We start from the raw sequence: 11,864 nt of genomic DNA on the forward strand, positions 1-11,864 counted from the left end.
AAAACAAGAGGAGCTCACAGGTGCGGATCACCAGGCACTACCTCAAGCACAACACCACACTGCAGCGTCAAATTAATCTGAATATGAAAATAGATACAATTTGTTAGGGACAACAAATCATATCTCAGGAGAATAGGAACTGAATAACTATAGAAAGGAAAATCACAACTGCATAACAATAATAGCCTATTCTTCATTAATTCTAACTGTAATTAGAAATTTATAATTAAAAATTAACATATAGATGTTGATTAAGTATAAATTTTATATCTAACATAATGAAATATGATAAATAAAAATAATATATAATTTAAATATTTTTTTTAGTCATTTAAAATTTGAAAAGAATGAAATACATTTTTTTTTTGAGAAAACTTTTGTGGGCATGTTGTTCTCGAGAACCAAATTCCTCATAGAACTACATCATCTACTAACATATTTAATGGTTCTATTTTAATCTTACTCAAAAACCAATCATTAAAAGAAATTCAAATGTCAAATGGTTTAAATGTAGATTGAAATGAATGAAATACATATTACTTTCTTGAGAAGAAATTTTGTGAGCATGTTGTTCTAAAGAACCAAATTCCTCATAGAACTACATCATCTCCTAACATACTTAATGGATCTATTTTAATCTTACTCAAAAGACAATAAGTGATTTAAGAAATTCAAATGTTTATTGGTCTTTGTTAGCACCCAGGTTGTTCCCTTTGACTCCCAAGGGAATACGGCCGGGGTAACCACTAACCAATCTTTGGATTGCAGCTTCTAGCCAAGTTGTAATCAGAGAGGGCTCTCTCTTTAAGGTTTGTCTCTGTTTTGTGAAGATTTTAGGCTAGTTATGAGTTTAGGGTTTGGTGTTATGTTTTGGTTGAGGGATGTCTTCTGTACCTAAGGTGGAAACCTTCAGATAGTTCTAGTCCATTGGGCAATGGAGTCTTTGGCTACTGGTTGTTTGAGAGGTAGATTGGGATTGCTGAAACTGCAGGGCCGTTTGAATATCTCATGAAACAAACTTGAAATTATGATGATGAAGTGTGCTTAACCAATGAAAAGCAATTAAGAATTTTCCACTAAGCTGGGTTGTGAGAAAGAGATATATTGTAAAGGAGCAGATTTGAATTCCTAAAACAATAATCACTGTGAAAGATACAGTGTAGAGGTGCAGCAATTAAGAATTACACCTTTATAACCATAACTGAAGAAAACATTTATAATAGCATAGATTGAATTCAGGGTATTCTATGAATAAATCCTGGAATTAGTCTTTTTCTCTGCCATTAACTGTGAAATCTAGAACATGGATGAGTTATGAGAAAATAACAGAAAGAACATAACGAAAGTTTAAAGGAAACTTATTGAGCCATGAAAACACGCAGGAATCCTGTAGCACTCAGCAATCGCATTACAACCCCTCAGACAACACAGACTTTGGAAATTCCATCAGCCTTTGTATTAAACTCTGAAAATTTACAGCAAAAGAACTCTTGAAGAGAAATCAACAACAACCCCTGCAAGCTTATGCGAGGGGGGAATATATACGAGCCGTCATACAAAATATCTGAGGCGTTGAGTCATCTGAGAAATAAATGTGTTCACCAACTAGTACAGAACAACAGATAAGAAGTTATTACAGTTTTGAATGCAACATAAATGCTCTTCAATTCTGTCAGAAGACTTTTTTGACCTTTGGAGGCCATTGAGTCGGTTGAACGCTCTGTTATAAATGATGAATGACGTGTCTTTGTAGCTCTGTCATCCTGTAGCTTTTCGGCCCTGCCACCTGTGACTGTCACTGCTGCTTTGGTGGCCGAATAGCTTTGCTGAGTTGGCTCAGCCCATTGTTCTCCATGCATGCTGATTTTCTCAAAATTTTTCTGTGCATGATAATTTATATTTTTTGATGAAAAACTTAGTGAATCGCTTCTTGTCTATAATATCATCTGTATCGCCTTAGTCCACCATTCCTGTGTGGGTAATTGATGTCTCAGAATTGCCTCTAAAGTCTCATCTTCCTCTATGTATTTGTAGAAGTTTGGAGGCACTTCAAACAGATGTTTAATTTCATTCACTATAAAGAATAAGTTCTCTACCCTGTTGTAGAGACTTTCTCCTATTGCTGGTCCTATTTCTTCTGAGGTACTGGGCCTTTTAGTGATCTGATTAGTAGTGAATGTATTGACCCTCTTGGCATAATGCTCATGTGAAATTAGTCTCCCTACGCTGTTCAGTAAGCTAGGAAGACCTTTTCCCTGTAGTGCTGTGAACTTGTCCATGAACTTATTTACCTCTGTCTGCATGTCCTGGCTTCTTCTTTCTAGCGTTTGTACCAGGCTTCTCAGTGTAAGGACCCTCTTTATCAGCTGGATGGTCTCAGTTCTGCTTGTGATTCCCATTGTCGCCAGCTGAGCACTTGTTCTGTTATTAAGCACATTGATCATTCTGTTGGCAACCTCAGGCATATTGCCTAGAGATGCCCTTGCTTTCTGGATTTCCCTCTGTGCTTTCCCTATGAGCTCTATCTTCTCATGAATGGTCTCAATGTATTGCCATTGATCAGTGATTGATTGGCCAATGTTGGCCCATAAGACTGTCTTAAGCTCAGCTGTTACTTTGTCAAGTGTGAGCTCCTTCTCCAACTCCTTTATCTTATCCTTAAGGGCCTTTATTTCCCTGCCCTTTTCTGCTACAGCCTGCTTGGATTTATCATACCTTTCATTGAGCTTGGCTAGACTCTCCCGGGCCTGGTTTAGCTCTGCCATTTGGGCTTCCAGGGCTTGGATTTCATTCTTGAGCTTCTGCATATCCAGGCTTGGAGCCTGCTCTGTTGTTGGTGCAGTTGCTGATGTAGATGGTGTTGTCTGTTCAGTAGGAGGAGCTGTAGTCTGAGGAGGTTCCTCCAGGTTAATTATTTCTGGAGGAGGCTGAGATGTTTGTCCTCCTTCTTTTTGTTGTAATGCTTCCTGCAGTGCAACCTGTGCAGCCTCTGATTCTCCCAATTTTTCTTGTGTTTGGATCAGCTGTTTGTATAGGGACACCAGCATAGCTGATGCATCTTGGTCATGTCTCAGCTGGGAAACTTCTCCAGTTTGTGGGTGAATGGTTGCTGGGACTTTCACCATTCTTCTTAATGCTGTCATATCTGCATCTCTCAATTTCAACAATGCCTGCACAGCCTTGATGTCCTTGGGATCATGCCCAAGTTCGATGATTATCTCCTCCAAGGCTTTGATTCTGTTGTCCTTTGCTTGAGAGGATGCTCTCTCCAACTCAAGTTGGGCAGCTGTATTATTTAGGCTATTTTCTAGCCTGTAGTTCTCCAAGGTCTTATCTGCCAAGGAGGCATACACCATCTCACTCGTTTGCTTATGCAATTCGATTTTGTCCATTGGGTGGATGTCCTTGGCAAGGACCTCAAGGTTGGTCCTTATGTAATCTGCAGCTGACTGCGGCTGCAACACTGCTGGCATAAAGTGGCTCATGATCATCTTGCCCTCCTGGACATCATATGCAGACATTAGTCTTTGCTGGTTAGTGGGAGCCATTTTCAACAAATGATTATATAGTTGTACTCTTATGGGCTCATTCCTCTTCTTTATGTCAATGAACTGCTGCTTGATGCCCACCTCAGCTCCCCTTTGCTGGCTTGAGGAGCTGACTTCTCCTCCCACTGTCCTCTCTTGTTCCTGCTGGAAGGAACTTGCAGATGCCTCCATGCTAGGTGGGCCCATGCCCAAAGATTGCCCTATTGGCATTTCTTCCTCAGAAAAGGGATTAATTCTGTGTCTTTTTTCCCCATGAGTTGTTGATGTTGTAAGGGGAGTCTCTCTGTCCCTCTTTCTGCTTATGTCTTCTTTTTGTGGGGTTTGGAGGACTGAGCCCTCCACTATTGTCTCCTGCCTAGGAGGCAGAGTGTCCTGAGCTTGCTGCCCGGTGGATTCTGGGGCCTGTGATGTTTACTCTTGTTGCACTGGCTGTTCTTTTTCTTGCTGCCCCCCTTGTTGATGTTGTTCCTATGGCTGTTGCTGCCCTTCCTGCTGCTGTACCTCTTCATGAGGTGGCTGCTCTGACTCCATCTCTTTCTCTTTGCCTTTGCTAGAGATTTGATTAGTAGCTTTGGCTGTTTGCTGCTGTGCTGTGGAGGATGAGGTAGCTGCTCCCACTTGTGTGCCTGTAAGAGCAAATACCTGTGCACAAAGCTCTAAGTCAGCCATCTTTTGAGGATTTTTAACTGCTCTTTGATTTAATTCTTCTTGTGTGACAGCTTCCTCTAAGGTGCCTCTCCTCCACTTAATTTGATTTGCATACTTTTCTATGTGAGGCAACCTTACATGGTCATAACCGGACAGCCTATATTTGACCCTTCTTAAAGTTATGAAGTGATTGGGGTCATAAGGTTTCCAAAGGAAACTAGTCTGTAGGCCAAGGGATTCTAGCATTCTGTCTGCTTCTTGCCAACCTTCCTCCCTTTTGTTGTAAATGAAGTGGCCTAATTGGTTTCTTACTTTGAGCTGTGCTTTCTTGCCTTTGCCTGAAAAATGTAGCACATCAACATTCCCAAACTGCCTGAAATATTCAAGGGCAAATAATCTCATGGGCACATATCTGGGCAATCTGTATGGGGGCAACTCACACCCATATATTCTGATGACTGTGTGGTGTTGGTAATAGTACCAATCCCCAATGATGTATACCTTGGACAGCTGAAGAATCCTCTGCATCTCATCAGTTAGTCTAGGAGGAGGTGAGCTCATAAGCAGAGACATGGTTGGGTGGATGAAGAGGTCTATAAATTCACAATAAGTATATGGAGAACAAGATCTGCAGTGGAAGGCAGAGGACCAATAAACCACTGACCTTGGATTTCCTTGTGCATCCACTCTCTTCATAGCAAAGTGGAACTTCTCATGTTGATAATACAAAATCAAGTGGTAGATGTAAGAGGTGTATCTGAACACCCTTTCTATTGCCAAGTTCATTAATTGCTCATGTATTTTGTCAGATATGTAGGTGGCATAGTCATAGCAGATTGGAGACTTGCCAGGGGAAAACATGAGCATCATCACCAGCACAGTTTCATCAACAAACTCAATTGAATTATAACCCAGAATGGGACTGATCATGTCTACAAGGTCCCTACCCAATTGGTTGAGGTAAACATGAGAAATGGGAGGGTATTTCACAGTGTCAGAGTCAATGTACAATTGATTTAGTTTGGTGACCTGAGCATCTATCAATTTAGCTCCTTGATTTATCAGATCAACCAGTGATAAAGTGACTAATTTCCTCTCAGTTCTGAAGTGCAGCATCTCCCTGATGGCTTCAGGGGTGACATAGAAAACAACTGAGCCTGAAGGGTCAATCACAATGCTCTGAGTGATGTCGTAGCATTCAGCACATAGGTGGATTAGGTCAGGAAACTGGTTGACCTGAGGGAGCTTGAAGATAGGCAGGAAAGAATCCCAAATGCCCAATACATCTGTTCCAGCCTCATGTTTAATCCTTAATTCGTTTAACAAGTGGATGTGGTACTTGCTGTGCATTAGCATTTCTTCTGATATCTGATAATCCAGGTCTGCTAATGGTTGCCATTCCAATTGTCTCTGAGGAGCATTTAAAGGAGCAATGTTCAAGGCTACAGGAGCTACTAGAGCATCCATGGTTACTTTAAATCTATGTTTGTATGTGCACTGGTGTTTAATGAACAAAACAATACCAAAGGGGTATTTTGCAATAGAGAGGTGAATTGCAAGAAACAGAGGGTAAAATGGCAGTGGCAGCAATTGAAATACTGCACAAGAACTGATAGGGCCAATGCTTGGCCCTTACAACTCTTTTTTCACAGTAAATTAGTGCAGCTCGGGTTCCCCATTCACGATTGTGCGAACAGCATGTAGGTTTTGTGAAAACTCGGGTAAACAAGGCTTAGCAGTTGAATTTCGACCTTACAGTTGTAAATGGAGACTAGGCAGAGAGGATTTGTCGGTAAATTATGTGTTTTTTCAGTGTTTTAAGTTATCCTTGGAGAATTATGGACAAACTTAGGCGCAGGGAGGATAATTCGGATAAATACCTGGTACACTGCGGCAATGGTGGAAAATGCAGGTGGGTTTGGCGCGCCAACGGTCTCCAGGTCGAATTCAGCAGGTTGGTGAGAGCTTGGACGTAAAATGCATGCAGAAGAAACAACAATCGTTTTTGCAAAAAGTGCAAAAAACACGGTTTTTTGGCCAAAATATGGATTTTTTGGAACATTGGTGCTTTTTTTGGATGACGTTAGCATGACGTCATCAGGTGACGTGGCGGCTTAAGAGTGGTCCACAGCGATGGTGAGGTGGCGGACAGGTCGGAGCAATGGCGGACAGGGGTGCTGACGCGGCGATGACGTAGCAGTGACGCTGGCATAGCGGGTTAATGGAAACCGGAAGCGGTAAGCGGTTTGATATCGCACCGCCTTCTATACGGAAGCTGAATTGTCAGAGGGGGCTCCGATACGATGTGGGGTTGACGCGTGGCAGAGGCCTAACGTCACCCTCTAACAAATATCGGAAGCTATCTTACGGACGTCGGGGCCGCTCCGATATGCATGTGGGTCGTCGGATGAGAAGGGCCCGATCCGATGGTCGACGGATGGTTAAGCTGCCAGGTCGATACGGAAGGGGGCGGGAATAAAATAATATATTCTTTGGAAATTGCGCCCGGTGGGAACTTTAGAATTTTGGTGGATTTGTATTATTTTTCAATGTATTTTATGAAAACGCGCCTTTGCACAAAACTTTAGGTAAAACGAGAAAAAGTGGGTTTTTTCATGTAATTTTGCAAATGAGCGGGTTAGGGGTGGAAATGGGTTTATTTACAAGGTTCTTTTGCAAATGAAGGGTTTAATGGTTTAGAAAACTTCTGAAGGGGAAAGTGGGGTAGGCTTTGGGTTCTTAAACTGACCAGATGTCAATTTAATCCCTGACAGTGAACATATGGCTATAATGCCAAGGGGAAGGGATATTTATAGAATGCTTGGGGTTTATACACCATAGTGTTTATACTAATAGGGAAAGGGTATGATAGGGGATTTAGATAATAAGTTAGGGGTTAATATGAATGGAAGAGGTGAATGAGGAGTGATATCACTAAGTTTATATAGAAACAACTTAGCTTAGGGAGTAGATCAAAATGAAAAGAATTTTAGACAAGAAATGTGGCTTTTAAAGGAATAAGAACCAACATAAAACCTTAAATTCTTTCATGAACTCAACTGATGCAGGGATGTTAGTGATGAAGGTGAAAGGGGAGAAAGGGGAGTTAGTCATGCTCCTTTTCTTTGCTGCAACATGATGGAGAAGAGGAGCTTCTCTATGCACTGATGTTTGCTTTGTGTTGGACCAGCAAGATTCATTTGAGAGAAATGACATTTCTGCAACCCCATCTGCCTACCCATCTACTTGTCTAGCATTTTTTGTTTCTTCTTGCAGGGTGCACTTAGACTTGCAGACCCTTATGTGCCTTTTCTTTTCTTTTGGCTTTTTCTTTTGACTTTCTATCTAAAGCTACCCTTATTTCTTCCAAGGTCCCAGATTAAGCAGTTGGAAACCTTACTTTCTCTACCTAGCTACTTGTCTTCCAAGGTTAACCAGTTTGGACAGACTTATTTCTCTATTCTACCACAGAAAATTGAAACATGGCATGATCCAGATTAGGCTGTTGGATCATCCATCAAAATTGAGACAATATCAAGCTTATGTACACACCTTGTCTTCTCATGGAAATGTGGGATCTTTGAATCACCAAAGCAGAGCATATTTGGAACTTTTATTTGCCAATCATGAAATATGAAACCTATTGGTATAGGTAGCTAACAGTGGCTCCACATGGGGATGGTTTTTCCTTTTGAAAGACCAAGAACAGCAGGTCAGAATGCCTTGGCCCTTGAATTCTTGTATCAAAACTTGGAGTATTCCTCTTTGAAGTCCCAAAATTGTGCTCTTCCCATCTTGGTAAATCTCATAACTTATTTGCCTTTTGCTGATAATTCACAAAACTTGAAGAACTGCATTCTTTTACAGCTTAACAGGAAGTAATATATACACCTGAGTATGTACAGGGAGAAATAGGCTACACTCATGGATGGTAGTCAAAATAGTGCTTCAACATCCTGCCATTCACAGGACCTTCATCGAAATCAGCTTCATCAAGACTTTTAAGGAAATAAGTGTTGTTTCCTTGCACTGCTTGAACAACAAATGGTCCTCTCCAAAGGGAATCAACTTTTCCATGTTTTCCTTTGTCTTCCCTTCTTGAATCCCACTTGAGGACTTTGTCACCAATGTTGAAATCTTCTGCCTTGGTCCTTCTATCAAAAGATTTCTTTAATTTTTCTTGTAAAACTTGAACTCTGCTGAAAACTTGGTCTCTAGTTTGCTGCAAACATATTATTTGATTGATCCTTCTTTGCATATCATTTGGCTCAACTTGACTTTCTTGAAGTAATTTCATAACAGGGACCCCTAGTGATGAAGGAAATTTGGCTTCTAATCCATAAACTAACTCATATGGGCTGATCCCAATTGATCTTTTGGTTGTTAGTCTATCTGCCCATAGGGAATTGACAAGCTTCTTATGCCAATTCTTTTTATTTTCTTCCAACACCTTCTTTATGATGTTCACTAGGGTTTTATTTGATGATTCAGCAAGGCCATTTCCTTGGGGATAGTATGCAGTAGAATGGCCCAAGGTAATGTGAAATTTGTGGCAGAAATTCACCATCTTTTTAGATCTGAAGGCAACGTTGTCTGTTATTATCTTATCAGGACAGCCAAATATAGAAAGAATATTGGTCTCAAGGAACTGAATGATAGTGGAATCATTTGCTTGTCTGCATGGAACAGCCTCAATCCATTTAGTAAAGTAGTCTGTAGCTGTTAGAATCCATCTATGTTGGCCTAAATATGAGGGGTGAATTTCCCCAATGAAATCCAAGCCCCATTGTTGAAAAGGTCTCTCTATTGCAATAGGCCTCAAAGGAAGTGGCAGTAACTTTCTCTTTCCCTCAAACACTTGACATTTATGACATGAGGTGGTAAGTTTCTTGACATCAGAGAAAACAGTGGGCCAATAGTAACCAGCCCTCAGTATTTTATCCACAGTGGACTTCCAATACAAGTGTCCACCACAGTCACCTGCATGAAATTCTTTGGTGATACTGTTAGTCTCATTCTCAATCAAGCAGTTCAACAATATACCCTCATGGTTTTTCCAAAGCAAATTGCCATCCATAACACAAAATCTTGAAGCTTTCATTTTTAGGAACCTACACTTAGTTCTGGACAATCCTGGTGGAGCACACAGGTTTTGTAACACATAACATATATCAGAGTACCAAGGAGATTGTTCAAAGGCTACATTGATCTTTGGAGTCACCAGCTCTGGTTCATTGTCCAGCTGGTTTATGTCTAAGGCTTGGAAGTTTGCTTCTGTCATTAGTTTGGCCAAACCTTACCCTTTTATTAGTTTTGTAGGTTTTATTTCAATATCAAATTCTAAGATGTTGGCTATCCATTTTCCTCTTCTGCCCTCTAAGTGTTCTTGAGTAAGTATGTCTTTTACAATGGGACTTGGCACATAAGCTATAACATGGGAATAAAGGATGTAAATCCTAAAGTTTTTAATGGCCTTGACTAAAGCATAAGCTTGCTTTTCCATGATCTGATATTTCAGAGGTGCATCTCTGAGAGCTCTACTAAAGAAAGCAATGGGTTTCTCATTTCCTTGGTCATCTTTCTGTAATAAAACAGCAACAATAGTATGCTGGGAGGCAAAAGAGAAAATGATAAATTCTCTGTCAAATTGAGGATTTGTTAAGACTGGGGTTTGGGTAAGGGCCAATTTTATACCTTCAAAAGCTTGATTTGCCTCTACTGTCCATTTCACTTTTGAATCCTTCTTTAGCATGTTATTTAGTAATCTGATCAATTCTGCTAGGTTTGGGATAAACCTCCTTAAGAAATTGATCTTCCCTAAGAAAGCTTGCAATTCTTTGATGTTTCTTGGGTGGGGCATTTGTAAGATAGCTTGTATCCTATCTGGGTCAATTCTAATGCCATCCTTTGAAATGATATGCCCCAACAGCTTACCTTCTTCCAAACCAAATAGAGACTTCTTGGGATTCAGGGAAATTCCATACTTCCTACATGTCAAGAAGATCTACCTCAAATGCTTCAAGTGTTCTTGGTCAGATTTTGAGAAAGGTGTGAGGTCATCCAAATAAATGACAAGAAAGTCATGAATTTCCTTGGCAAAGGCAATATCCATTGCTCTTTGAAATGTTTCCCCTGCATTTTTCAATCCAAAAGGCATTTTTACATATTTGAAAGTTCCCCATGGGGTTGTGAATGCAGTTTTGTCTTGATCATCAGGGTGTACTAGGATTTGATTAAAGCCTGAGAACCCATCAAGTAATGAGATCCTTGATGCCCCTACCACTCTTTGGAGGATGTGATCCATCTTAGGTAAGGGATAGTTGTCTTTGAGGGACACTTGGTTAAGATTTCTAAGATCAACACAAAGTCTTATCTCACCAGTTTTATTTCTTGTGGGCACCAAATTTGAGATCCAATCAGAAAACCTGATTGGTGCTATGATACCAGCTTTAAACATTTTTTGTACCTCTTTCTCAATTGCAGGGAGAAGCATAGGGTTTATTCTTCTCAATTTTTGCTTAAATGGCTTTTGATTCGGTTTGAGAGGGATGGTGTGTTGGATAACAGAGGTGTCATAGGATTTTAAATCCTCATAACTCCATGCAAAGACATCTTGAAACTCTTTGAAAAGGTCAATGTATTTGGGCTTCTGATCAAGAGGTAAGGACGCAGACAATTTTATTATCTTGGGTTTTTCAACAGTTCCAATGTTGCATTCTTCAATGGCAGAGTTAAGGGGCTGCATTTTTGGTTTTCTAGGGACATCATTTGAGTCAAAAATATCCTCTAGTGGAGTTAGGCCTGTTGGAAGAAAATTGTCTTTCAGCTCTATGATCTCAACCTCTGTAGCAGCTATTTCTTCATAACTGGTTTGTTGAATTTCTTGTATGTTGTCTTTGTTGAAAACTGTTGGATGTAGCTTTTGGTTAGCTGTTTTGGGTGATATTGGTTTATGGTTCTGTTGATCAAGTATTTGTGATTGACTTGCTCTTTCAGGTATTTGTGATTGACTTGCTCTTTCAGTGTCAATATTTAGTCCTGCAAATTCTTGTTGCAAGGTCAAGAAATTATTTATTTGTGTATCATCTTCAAATACTTGCCAGTCTTTAACATTGTTTGGGACAAAAGGTCTGTGTTTTACCTCAGCTGTAAAGCAATGGCCAGGTTCAAAGGGCAGCTTGCAGGAACTTGCAAATGTGGCTAAACTATGAGCATGAAGATTGTGGGTCCTAGAAATTTTGGCGATTTGAAATTCAGTAAAGGAGTTTAGTATTTTAGCAACAGCAGATCTGTAAGATCTCAGTCTTTTGTCATTGGTGAAAAAATTACCCTTTACTTGTTGGATAACTAGGTCTGAGTCTCCTAGGATTGAAACCTTTATGGCTTGTAAGGATTTTACTAGCTTGAGGCCTAGTAAGAGAGCTTCATATTCTGCCATATTGTTGGTGCACCTGAAGTTTAACCTATAGGCTCGGCCTTCTGCATGACTGTTTTGTTTATTATGTATCCAAACTCCAGCTCCTGCCCCTAATTTGTTGACTGATCCATCAAATTCAAGGAACCATAGGATCTCTTGTTCTAGGGGAGACTTAATAACTTCTCTGTGATCTGGGATTATGAGTTGAAGTTCTGGTTTTTCATTTAGTTTGTCTTTTAGGACAGTCTCAT

The sequence above is a fragment of the Pinus tabuliformis genome, chromosome 4_1, assembly GCF_031772625.1.
Source record: "Pinus tabuliformis cultivar Carrire ecotype Pingquan chromosome 4_1, CPIR1, whole genome shotgun sequence".
NCBI lineage: Eukaryota > Viridiplantae > Streptophyta > Pinopsida > Pinales > Pinaceae > Pinus > Pinus tabuliformis.